The sequence below is a fragment of the Amblyraja radiata genome, chromosome 2 (assembly GCF_010909765.2).
Source record: "Amblyraja radiata isolate CabotCenter1 chromosome 2, sAmbRad1.1.pri, whole genome shotgun sequence".
NCBI classification, from domain to species: domain Eukaryota; kingdom Metazoa; phylum Chordata; class Chondrichthyes; order Rajiformes; family Rajidae; genus Amblyraja; species Amblyraja radiata.
In genome coordinates this window covers 50,884,621-50,897,278 of record NC_045957.1, presented here as the reverse complement: position 1 = coordinate 50,897,278, position 12,658 = coordinate 50,884,621, and positions in this window count along the sequence as shown.

The following is a 12,658-nucleotide window of genomic DNA, read 5'->3' as shown; positions in this document are numbered from 1 at the left end:
ATTGGAGATTGGACACTCATTCATGATGAGGTCTGGAAGAGAATGGTCCTGGAAAAACACACAGATTGATTACTGGTGAGCAACTGCCGCGTAATAGCACTTTTGTGACTATATCTTCCATCATTTGTGGATGGTCCAGAGAAGACTGTTAAGTGATAATTAGCTGGATTAGTTGTGGCCTGTATCTTTTGGGCTGAACATACCAGGGCAATTTGTAGCATTACCAGGTCGCACGGTGGCGCAGCGGTAGAATTGCTACCTTACAGCGCTTGCAGCGCCAGTGATCCGGGTTCAATCCCGCCTACGGGTGCTGTCTGTACGGAGTTTGTACGTTCTCCCTGTGACCACGTGGGTTTTCTCAGATCTTCGGTTTCCTCCCACACTCCACAGACGTACAGATTTGTAGGTTAATTGGCTTTGTTTTGTATACTTGGCATGTGTAAATTGTCCCTGCGTATAGTCGGTGCAGACTAGGTAGACCGAAGGACCTGTTTCCGTGCTGTATATCTAAAAAAAACTAAACATTGTATGGAATGCATTTATATTGCTAACAACGGGCTATGAAATAAGGTCTCTAACTTTTATTTTATAAGTATTTTTATTAGAAGCATGTATACAAATAATAGTAAATGACAATTTAGTTACAGATTTCTTACATAGCTTCAGTTTTTTTAAATAATTTTTTTAAAGAATAAAGATAAAGAGAGAAAAAGATGAGATAAACTAATAGAGAAAAAAGAAGGAGACGCAAAAAGAACAAGATTGTGGAGATAGATCCAGGAAATGTTGAGTATAACTATTCATCCGATCCCAAACTCAGGTTTCAACGCTGATTCTGTGCTAAACCAATTCACATTTTCAAAAATTCATCAAATGGAGACCATATTCTAACACACAATTCAGGTTTGTCAATTAAGACTTCTTATTTTTTCCAAATGCAAGGTCTCAGTCATTTCCGTAATCCACATTTTAATTGTGGGGCTGCTGTTTTTTCCCCAAAATATTAGTATTACTTTTTTTGCAGTTAGTAGAATATAGTCAAGAAATTGTCTCTGGCTTATCTTAAAGTTTGTGCTATGTTCTGATAATCCTAATATTATTCATTTTGGCTCTGGGTCCAGTTGGATATTGATAACTTCAGAAATAATTTCAAAAATTCCACCCAAAAATTTTGAATTTTTATACAAGTTAAAAAGGTATGTGGGCTTCTAGAAATTGACATCTATCACAGAGAGGGGAAATATTAGGAAAAATCCTATTTAATTTTGCCTTTGAATAATGTAGTCTATATAGTATTTTGAATTGTATCAAGGAGTGTCTAGCATTTAACGAACAGTGATTTATATATTGTAAGCTTTCATCCCATGTGTCTTTTATTTTGGGTTGAGCCAACTCGTCTTCCCATGCTCGTCTGTATGATTCTGAAGATGAAACCTCAGTATCTAAGAGGATATTATAAATATAAGATATTAATTTATTTGTATTGGGATGTCTATTCAAACAATCATCAAGGATTACTGGACCCCTAAATTTATAATCTTGCGTGTGTATCTCTGAGTTGCAAATATCTAAAAAAATTATTAGCGTGTAACTCGTATTTCTGCTGTAGTTCCTGAAATGAGAGAAAATAGTTTTTTTGATAAAGGTCTCCCACCGATTTAATTCCATGGGTTTTCCATTGGACAAATCCCCTATCTAAAACAGACGGTTTAAAAGAAGGGTTATTTGCAATCGGGAGAAAAAGCGATAAATCACCCAATTTTAGAGTGTGTTTTAATTGTTTAATTGTTTCCACATACGTATAACACTATGTATAATCGGATTTCCTCCGTATGTTTATTTATTCAGATTAATCGGTTAAAAGAATCGAGCCTATTTCAAAAGATCCATCTTTAGCCAGTCTGGCTGTTGATCAATGTCATCCAGCCAGAAGGTTATATTTTTTAATATTAACTGCCCAATAATATAATAGAAAGTTTGGTAAAGCTAATCCTCCATTAACTTTGGACTTGCATAAATGTTTTTTATTTATTCTTATAGTCTTTAGTCTTATAGTCCCAGATAAAATTTGTAACAATTGAATCAATTTTTTTGAAGATTTTTTTGGGGAGATATTGATTGGAGTAAGTATAATAATTGTGGGAGAAAAAAACATCTTTATAGCATTAATCCTATCAACTAAAGAGACGGGAAGTGTTTTCCAATATTGGATATTTCTGTGTAATTTAGTAAGTAAAGGAGGAAAATTTGATTTGCATAAAGAAGTATATTTCTTGGTCACATAGATTCCAAGGTATTTAAACATTTCATAGGCAATTTTAAAATGATACTGTTGAAGTATAAGTGTGTTTTGTTCCCTTATTGGCATAATTTCGCTTTTATTCCAATTAATTCTATATCCCGAGAATGAACCAAATTGAGTTACGAGATTTAATAAACTCGGAATGCTAATTTCTGGGTTTGTGATTTATAATAATACATTGTCTGCATATAAAGAAATGTTACTAACTGTATGTTTAGTATTATACCCATCTATTTCTGAGTAAGATCTAATACTCTCTGCGAGTAGTTCTATAGCCAGGGGAAATAAAAGCGGGGAAAGTGGACATCCTTGTCTACACCCTCTGAATAAATTAAATTTAGGTGACAACATTTGATTTGTCAATATTCTAGCCATTGGGTTTGTATATAGGAGTTTCGCCCATGAACAGAAGTTTTCACTGGGATGAAATATTTCCATCACAGAAAAGAGGTAGGGCCATTCCACCTGATCAAATGCTTTTTCAGCGTCTAACGAAATGATTGATAAATCTTCATTTAATATTCTATTTGAATATATTATATTGAACAAACGTCTTAGATTATAGAATGAATATCGTTTCGGAATAAAACCTGATTGATCGGGATGTATTAACTTGTGGATCTCCAAACTTAATCTGTGAGCTAAAATTTTGGCTAGTATCGTCTGATCAGTGTTTAATAGGTATGGCTCTATACGAGCCTGGGTCTTCAAGATCCTTATCTTTTTTTGGAATTAGTGTTATTGTTGATTCAGTCAAAGTTTGTGGCAATCTCTGTTGCTTAAAAGCATGAATATATAGTCTGTAAACGTGGGGAGACCAGGTCACTAAATTTTTTATAAAATTCATTGTTCAAACCATCGGAGCCACGGGTCTTCCCATTTTTCAGAGATCTGATAATTTCTTCAATATCTGTTAATGTTATTTCTGCGCCCAATAAGTCTCTCTCTCTCTCTCTCTCTCTCATTTAGATCTGAAGGGTTGCATTTCTGCAAAACAAATGTCATGTTCACTAAGCAGTCTGTTGTTTTTGCTGAGCATAGTGCCTGGTAATATTGCAGGAATCTATCATTAATGTCCTTAGGTATTGTGAGCAAATCTCCCTTATCTGATCTGATTTTGTAGATTGTTCGTGCGTCCTCTAATTTACAGAGTTTACAAGCTAACAATTTCTGTGGTTTATCGCCAAATTCAAAGTGTATTTGTTTAGTATGCTGGAATAGCCTTAAAATTTGAGTTGAGAGTATATGATTTAACCTATATTTAAGGGCAGCAATTTTGTTGTTTTATCATAGAAGGAGCGATCGCATTTTCTAAGTCTAACTGCCTTAACTCTCTTTCTAGTTCATGTTGTTTAGTGCGATTCTTCTTGTTTTGAGAAGCTTGAAATGAAATAAGACACCCTCTGACAAATGCTTTAAAAGCTTCCCATAAAAGGGAAGCTGATGTTTCTGGAATGTCTTTCATCTGAAAAAACATTTTAATCTGCGTGTTGAGGTAGTCATAACATGCCCTGTCATTTAAAATTTGTGGATTGAATTTCCAATGTGTCTGCTTCTCCGATATTCCTTGTACTTTTACCATAAAGGTTAAGGGAGAATGGTCTGAAATAATAATGTTATGGTATTTTGAATCATAGGTGTAGGGAATAAGTTTGGAGTCCACTAAGAAATAATCAATTCTTGAGTAAGTTTTATGCACTGGAGAATAAAATAAATAATCTCGCTCTGAGGGATTTTCAATTCTCCAAACATCTTTAATATTGGCAGTGTTTATCTATGAGTTTAATAGTTCACACGACTTGGATTTTATTTTATTTTGAGTTGACGATCTGTCCAAATAGGGATCTAATGTGTAATTTAAATCTCCGCCAATTATCAAATTATACAGTCCGAATTCTGGGATCGTATTAAATATATATTTTTTTAAATAATGGGTTATCAAAGTTTGGTGCATAGATATTAACCAATATCAATCTTGTTGAGTGCAATTCACCCACTAATATAACGTATCTACCTTCAGTGTCCATGATAGATGAGATGTGTTTGAATGGTAAACCCTTACGAATTAAAATAGCTAACCCTCTTGACTTATAAGAGAATAATGAATGGTATGATTTGTCAATCCATTTGGCTTTCAATCTATTGTGTTTTTAAGATGGGTTTCATTTTTAAGATGGGCTTCCTGAAGAAACATTATATCAGCCTTAAGTAGTTTTAAATGTGTAAGTACTTTACCTCTTTTAATTGGTTTGTTAACACCCTTGACATTCCAACTACAGAATGTAATTCCTTTACCCCCAATTTTCATAGTATTGTCTTGCATCTTATAGATTATATAGTCTGTAGAAAAGTAATTGGTTCAACACATTAAACACAGCGTTCCACCTGACTGTAGGCTGGATAGGTTTTGGATCTTTGATCTTTCTCCCGAATGTCTCCTAGAGAAAAATAAATTCTTAATAAGGTGGCATTTAGAGATAAGAAAAGTGAGTAGAAAATTAAAAGAGTACAGGAGAAGAAAAATAACTAAAACTACATCCCCAGTTAGTGTAGTTAGTGAAAGCCACACTAATGTGGAAAGAAATCCAAGGACTTCCGTAGCTTTTGTAAAAAATACCACTAGCTCCAGTTTAAAAAAAAAAGGAAAAAATGGTTCACCCCTAAAAAAACATTAGTTAAATGTTAAAGATAAACATAAATCAAATATTGCTTAAATTTCTTATTTATAGTAATTTATGATAATTTTTTACTAGTGATAATTAGTAATAATTAGTAATAAATAATTGCAAATTGACTTATTCAGCCAAGTTAAGTCTTAGGTTATAAGAGTTTAAAGTCCAGTCTATTCAATGCCGGCTATTAAAGCCATAGGACGATATTCAGTCCCCCAAGGATTCTTGAGTCTTCCGAGCGAATTCGAATGCTTTCTTGTGATCAGTAAAGAAGGTTTCTGTCTTCTTGTAGGTGACTCGCAACTTGGCAGGGTACAGCAGTCCACATCTTAGGTTTGGTAATTGCTCTTGTGTCATTGAAAAATGCTCTTCTCTTAACAACCTCAGCAGGGTAATCTTTGAACATACGAATGTTGTCGCCTTGGAATGTTAAGTTTCTGTTGGTGGCAATTTTTGTCAAAATGTCTTCTAAAAAATGGTCTTAGTGCACCTTCAGTATTAGATGCCTTGCGGGGCGGCAGGGTTCGGTCGAACTCTCAGTGCCCTGTGCGCTCGGTCCAGCACAGGTTTTGCATCCAGTTTTAGAGTCTGCTGTAGAAGTTCAGCAATAAAATCACGAATGTTTTTATCCTTCTCTCTGCCCTCTGTAAGTCCAGCAATCCTTAAATTCTGACGTTTAGAGCGTCCCTCTAAATCAATACATTTTTCAGTTACTTTACTTAATAACTCAGATAGGCGCTGAGTCTCCGTTAATATTGCTTTTGTTGTTTCAGCACTTGAATCAGCTAGTGTTTCCAACTCCCGTATAGCCACCATGTTGGTTCACCGTATCGACAATAGGGTCCAACTTGTTATTAAATTCGAATTTCAAGTTTTGAAAGTTAGTGTTTACCTCCACCATGTGTTCGTACATTTTTCCAAATATTTCTTCCTTCACAGTGCCATCCCGGAGAAAATATGACAATTGTTCCTTCAATTCGTCTTTCAGTACTGATGATATTTCTTTACTGATGGTAATTGATATTTCTGCCTTCAAATTCTTCAATTCCTTCATAGTTGAGAGTTCTTCCCTAACTATATTTTTAAATTCCTCCGTTCCGACTTGTTTTGCCTTTAACTTTGGAAGCTGTATAGGAGCCTCTTCTTGGGCCGGCGCTGAAATTGAGGCCGAGGCTTCAGTCAGGCCTGTTCGTCTTGTAATGGGTTTTTTTGCGGGGGTGTTCGACTTACTGACAATTAAACGGCCGGAGTCTCATTCTCACCACTCGCCCCTCGACGCAAGCAGCCGGTAATTCTCAGCAGGTCCGTTTTTCTCCCCTTTCAATCGGATTTTCACGGAGCTAGCTGGCGCTTGGCTCAACCCCGGCATAGCGCTACCGGAAGTCAATAAGGTCTCCAACTTAACCCCTATTTGCATTTTTATGTCACATTTAAACATAAAATCTTCAAGTATCAGACAATGGTGTCATCAAGCCAAAAGGTGATGCTGAGACACAGTAGGTGCCTTAAGGCCGATGATCAAACATTTGGACAAAGGAATACATTAAAGGCCAATTTAAGGGTGGAATTAATAGATTTAGGGAGCGATTTCCATATCATAGAGCTGTGAAAGGTAAAGGTACTGCTAATGGTGGTGTATTCAAATGAGATACAAGGAACTGTAGATGCTGGATAACAAAACAAGACCCAAAGTGCTGGAGTAAAGCAGCGGGTCAGGTAGAATCCCAAGAGAACATGATAGGTGATGTTTGTCGGGATTTGAAAGCTGGAAGAGTGGCGGCGACAGGACAAAATCTGCTGAATGATGGGTGGATACAAATGAGGGAGGAGGAGGGTGGTTGATTGGCAGAAGGCTGGACAAAGGCCAGAGATGGGGGGGAAAAAAAAGTGAGATAAGGATAGAAGAAGTATGAATTGTGAAGCTAGAGAAAGGAATATAGGTTGAAGGGGACAATTGGTGTGAATCCAGGTGGGGCACAGGGAAGAGAAGAGGAGAAAAAAGAGGGGAGGAGGTTTGTTTGGAGGTTAGTTATCTAAAATTGGAGAATTTAATATTCATAGCAATATGTTGTAAGCCACCCAAGCAGAATATGAGGTGCTGTTCATCCAGTTGCTAAGGCCCACTAAGGCCGTGGATCTCCCAGTTGCTAACCATCTTAACTCTCCTTACTATTCCCATACAGACCTTTCTGTCCTGGACGTTTTTCATTGTCAGAGTAAGGTCACACGTAAACTGGAGGAAAACACCTCATGAATGGTTGAGCAGGTCAGACCATGTATATTTCACACACTTTGATAAATTAAAAGTTTCTCTCGCTTAAATTTACAGATTTTTTAATAAAAGTAACTATTTAAGGGAAGATAGGAACTCAGCGCGTCCATATAATGTATCTTGGCAGTGATGCCAAAACTGTTAACTTCATCAGACATTGTGTAAAAGTATCATTTTCTACGTAAATGCATGTCTGTACTGTGGCACATCAGTGATTGCCCGTGACTACCTGAAACAAATTAGCATTATTTATAGAGGGAAAGGGATCGTCACCTTCACACTCACAAGAAAAGCTGAATGGATATGTTTCACTGGTTGGAAAATATCCAGCACTCATCACAAAACTACCGTTTTTCCTCTGCGGTACAGTATTACAGCGAAAAATATGTGGGGAAGGCAATAGATGTTGTCTATGTCTACGTGGACTTTAGTAAAGCCTATGACAAGGTCCTGCATGGTAGGTTGGTGGGTAGATTAGATCAAATGGGATCCAGGGTGAGCAAGCCAATTGGATAGAAATTCGAAGATAGACACAAAATGCTGGAGTAACTCAGCAGGACAGGCAGCATCTTGGAGAGACAGATTGGGTGACGTTTCAAGTTGAGACCCTTCTTCAGGGGCTTGGTGGGTTCAGGGGTACCGTTACATGGCCCATTTTCCCCAATTCATTTAGATCCTATTTTATTCTTAGATAACCTTTTTCACTGCCCACCATGCCACCAATTCTGGTGTCATCCACAAACTTACTAACTATTTCAATTATATTCTCATCCAAATTGTTAATATTGATAAACAGCTACCGTTGGCCCAGTACTAATCCTTAAAGACACTGATCACAGGCCTCCAATCTAAAAAACGACAATCTTCCACCACCCAGATTCACAAGGATGTTATGAGGACTGGAGGGCTTGAGGTATGAGGAGAGACTGGATAGGCTGGGGCTTTTTTTCCTGGGATGAAGGGACTAATTGAGGTATATGAAATCATGAGGGGCACAGATAAGGTGAATTGTCACACTCTTAGTAAGGTGAGAGAGGAAGCATATAAAGGGGATGTAGGGGAGAACTTTTTTACATTATATCACAAAAGTGAGCAAAGTGGCATGTTCACTTGCATCCTAAGTTGTTTATCCATGCACATTTTGCATTCCAATTTGTCGAGATCGCACTGGCACAGAACCTCAGGATTTTGCAATTGGACATTTCAAATGTTGCTAATGATGTGCAAACTCACAAAATGACTGTAGATCAGTGTCACTCGTGTTATGAGTCATACTTTGTAGTTACGCCCACTAGTTTAACAGAAAGTTTCTCTGCCCTTTCTCCCTCAGTCTTGAGTTACGTATTAAGATGAAGTTACCTATGCTGTAACGCTAATAAAGTCTTTGGATCTTAATCTGTTTGTCAACTGACTACAACCTGTGACATTAGCCAACAAATCCTGATACAATACAAAACTTTGTTTGACGACAAGCTGTGCCTGTTGAGTGCACAATTACCATTAACCCTGAGATAATCCCAGTTGTCCGTCCAGCACACAAGATTCCACATGCTATGCGGGACCGTGTTCAAAGTGAACTCAACAGAATGGTGTCTGGGTGTGATAGCTCCTGTCACTGACCCCTCGGATTGGGTCTCCACCATGGTTGTGGCAACGAAGAAGAATAAAGGCGAAATACGGATTTGTACCAACCCTAAGGACTTAAACACAGCCATTAAACGACCTCACTATAACATGCGCACTGTGGTCGAGATTGCAGCACAGATGGCTGAGGCAACTGTATTTACTGTACTAGATGCCAAGAGTTCATTCTGGCAGATTTCACTGGAACATACCTCCTCCAGGTTAATCACCTTCAGCACACTGTTCGGGCGATACAGATTTCTTCGCATGCCTTTTGACATAAGCTCTGCCAGTGAAGTATTTCAACAAGCTATGGAGCAGTTATTGGCAGGTTACCCATGCTCCATTGTAGTGGATGACATCCTCGTTGCTGGATGAACTGTCGAAGAACACGGTGCTAATCTGACAAAGGACCTGGATCGTGCCAACGCCGATAATCTCAAGGTAAACCCTCAAAAAATGCAAATTCAGGGTAAGTAAGTGAAATACATAGACCATGTGTTCACTAAGGACGGCCTAAAAACGGATCCGGTGAAAACCAGTGCCATCAACGAGCTCCCAGCACCCATAGACGTGCTCGGTATACGAAAATTCCTAATCATGGTTAACTACTTCAGTGAAATATCGGCCCCGTTGCGCCAGGACACTGCTTGGACTTGGCACGAGCAACAGCAGAGGCCGTTCGACACTCTTAGGCAGCAGATGTCTTGTGCTCCTACTCTCGCTTATTTTGATCCTAAACGACCGGTCACACTGACTTGTGACGCTTCACAACACGGACTAGGCGCAGCATGTCTTCAAAATGACGGTAGCGGCAATAAGCCTGTCGCCTATGCCTCGCGCACTATGACTGACACAGAACGCTATGCCCAAATTGAGAAAGAGCTACTGGCGGTTGTTTTCGCTTGCAAGAAATTTAACATCTATCTTTGGACATGATTGATACTGACCACCAACCTCTGATCAGCATCTTTAATAAACCGATTCATGCCTCTCCAGCGGGCTTACAGCGGATGCTGCTACAACTTCAAAAATATGACATTATTCTGACCTACAAACGTGGTAAGGATATGCACCTGGCTGACACTCTCTCGCGTGCATCCCGGAAGACCTGTGAGGGTCCGTCCTTCCCGGATGATGACTTTATCATAATGACTGTCTTTTATTCCCTCGTCCTGTGTGGAAGATTTGGTTGCTCACACTGCTGCTGACAGTACCTTACGGTTGCTCGCTTCCGTCATTAAGCGCGGCTGGCCAGACAAACACTACAACATTCCGTTGCCAGTTCGGCCTTTCTTTGCCATCCGCGATGAGCTCGTGCTGCAGGATGGCATTATTGTAAAAGGACATAAGGCTGTGGTTCCTGCTTCGCTGCACAGCAAGTATTTTGACGCTGTCCATGCAGGGCTCCCAGGTGCTGAAGCCACTGTCCTATGGGCAAGAAACATGTTTTACTGGCCTGGCATGACCGAATACATCACCGGGAATGTGGCGTCCTGTGCAGTGTGTAACAGCTTGGCACCTCATTAACAAAAGCAACCACTTCTTTCACATCCGGCTCCTGCTCTCCTGTGGTCGACAGTGGCAACTGACATATTTGAATGGTATGGCAAGCAGTACCTGGTACTTGTCGATTCATATTTTAGATAGTTTGACATCAATTTTCTTAGCTGCCCCACATTTCGCGGGGTAGTTTCGAAGCTTCCTCGCCATTTTGCAGACCACGGAGCTCCATGCATACTGTTATCTGATAACGGCTGTCAATTTACCAGCCAACACTTCAAGGAGTTTGCTGAACGTTGGGGTTTTCGCCACATCACCAGTAGCCCTGAACATCCACAGTCGAATGGACTAGCTGAGCGGGCTGTCAAGAGTGCCAAACAGCTCATGGAACGATCGTACAAAGCTAATTCGGTGGGGGCACTGCAAGCCGGCAGCCCTGTCAGCAGCGTGTTAGTTTTTTATACTTTTTTTATTTAGTGTGTCCTAATGTGTGTTTTTGGTGCCTCTCTGTGTGTCTTATGTGGCGGGTGGTGTGGGGGGGGTAAGGGGGAAAGCGTTTTGGTCGCCTCCTCCATGGAGAGGCGAGTTTCCATGTCGCCTCCCCCGTGGCCTAACATCGAGGATCGGAGCGGCCTTTCCCGGAGACGTGCCCGGGGCTTCAGAGGCGGGCGCAGTGTGGACTCTCATCACGGAGCGGGCGAGCCCTCGCGGGGGTCGCCAGAGGGGAGTGCTCCGTTCCCTGGCCCGCGGCAGCCTGAAGCCGAGTTCTGCGGAGCTCCAGCTAGCGTAGCGTCCGCAGCCTGGGATCCCTCGGGGACCCGGGAGGAGACAAGCTCCGACTGCCGGCCCACGGCCTACTTCTACCATCAGGAGCGGGGTCCCTCGCCGGGGACCCCTGGAGAGGAGCTCCGACTGCCGGCCCTGCGGTCTGCGGTGCTTCCGGCTGCAGCGCGGAGGGGTCTTGAGATCTTCGACCGCTGGCCTGCGGCCTACACCAACCTGAAACCGCGGTATCCGGTGGGGAGTCACCGATTGAGGACTTACCTGGACTTTATCTGGACTTTACCTTGTCTACACATCTGGATGCCCGCAGCAGCGGCTGCGGAGGGTTGAGGTCCCGACCACGGGGGAAAATGGAGGAGTACTGGCCAAATTTTGCGCCTTCCACCACAGTGATGAATGCTGTGGTGGATGTTTGTGTTTAATTTTTATTGTGTTTTTGTGTGTTCTTTTTTCATTGTACCGCTGTTGGCAAATTCATTTCACTTGCACTTTATGTGCAAGTGACAAATAAAACTGATATATATATCCCGCAACCCCATTTTGGGTTCACCCGCTCAATGTTTATTGTCAAGGCAGACCCGAACCATGGTGCCTGTGGCGGATCAGGCATTGATCCCACAGGTGGTTCCACCATCGGAAGTCCAGTGCAGGTTGCAACAAAAGCGTGACATTCAAAAACAGTGGTATGACGAGACAAGTAGGCCGCTGCCATCATTAACCATGGGGCAGGTGGTTCGTTTGCAAATTGACAAAGGCCATGACTGTATCGGTTTAATTTCTGGAACTGCTTATGAGCCACGCTCATATCTGGTCAGTGCCGATGGCGGCACCTACAGGCATAACAGACAATATCTCCTCCCTGTGAATGAGCCGACTCCAACTCCAACACCAGCTCAACAACCCACTACTTGAGCGGCTGCTTTGCCAGTGGTGACGCCCCATCACCGGGAATGCTGGTTCAATCTCCATCACCTGTGAAGCCACCGGCTCTGTCCCCGGTGGGTAAAACGGAGATGGTTTTTATTGCTCACGTGCTGGTCGTGTTTGCAAGCCCACCCGGGCAATGTTTGACTTTCCTCCAGCTTATTATCAATTGCTCTGCATGCCTTATTTAGTCAATGATTTTGTACTGACATTTAATTCTTTAAGACGGAGAATGTAGATCAGTGTCACTCATGTTATGTCATACTTTGTAGTTACGCCCGCTAGTTTAACAGAAAGCTTCTCTGTCCTTTCTCCCTCAGTCTTGAGTTACGTATTAAGATGAATTTACCTATGCTGTAACGCTAATAAAGTCTTTGGATCTTAATCACTGTGTGTGACCTAATTTATTCCAACAGCAGAAGCTTGACAATGACAGACCTCATTGCTGTGTTGGGAACCCACTCAGGTAAGTCCCACCCCTTGGGTTTTGCATTGCCATCTTACCTTTATGGGGCATCATGTTTTTCGTTCTGAATATAAAATCTATTCTCCTATGGCTCTCCTCTAACTCTCATCTAC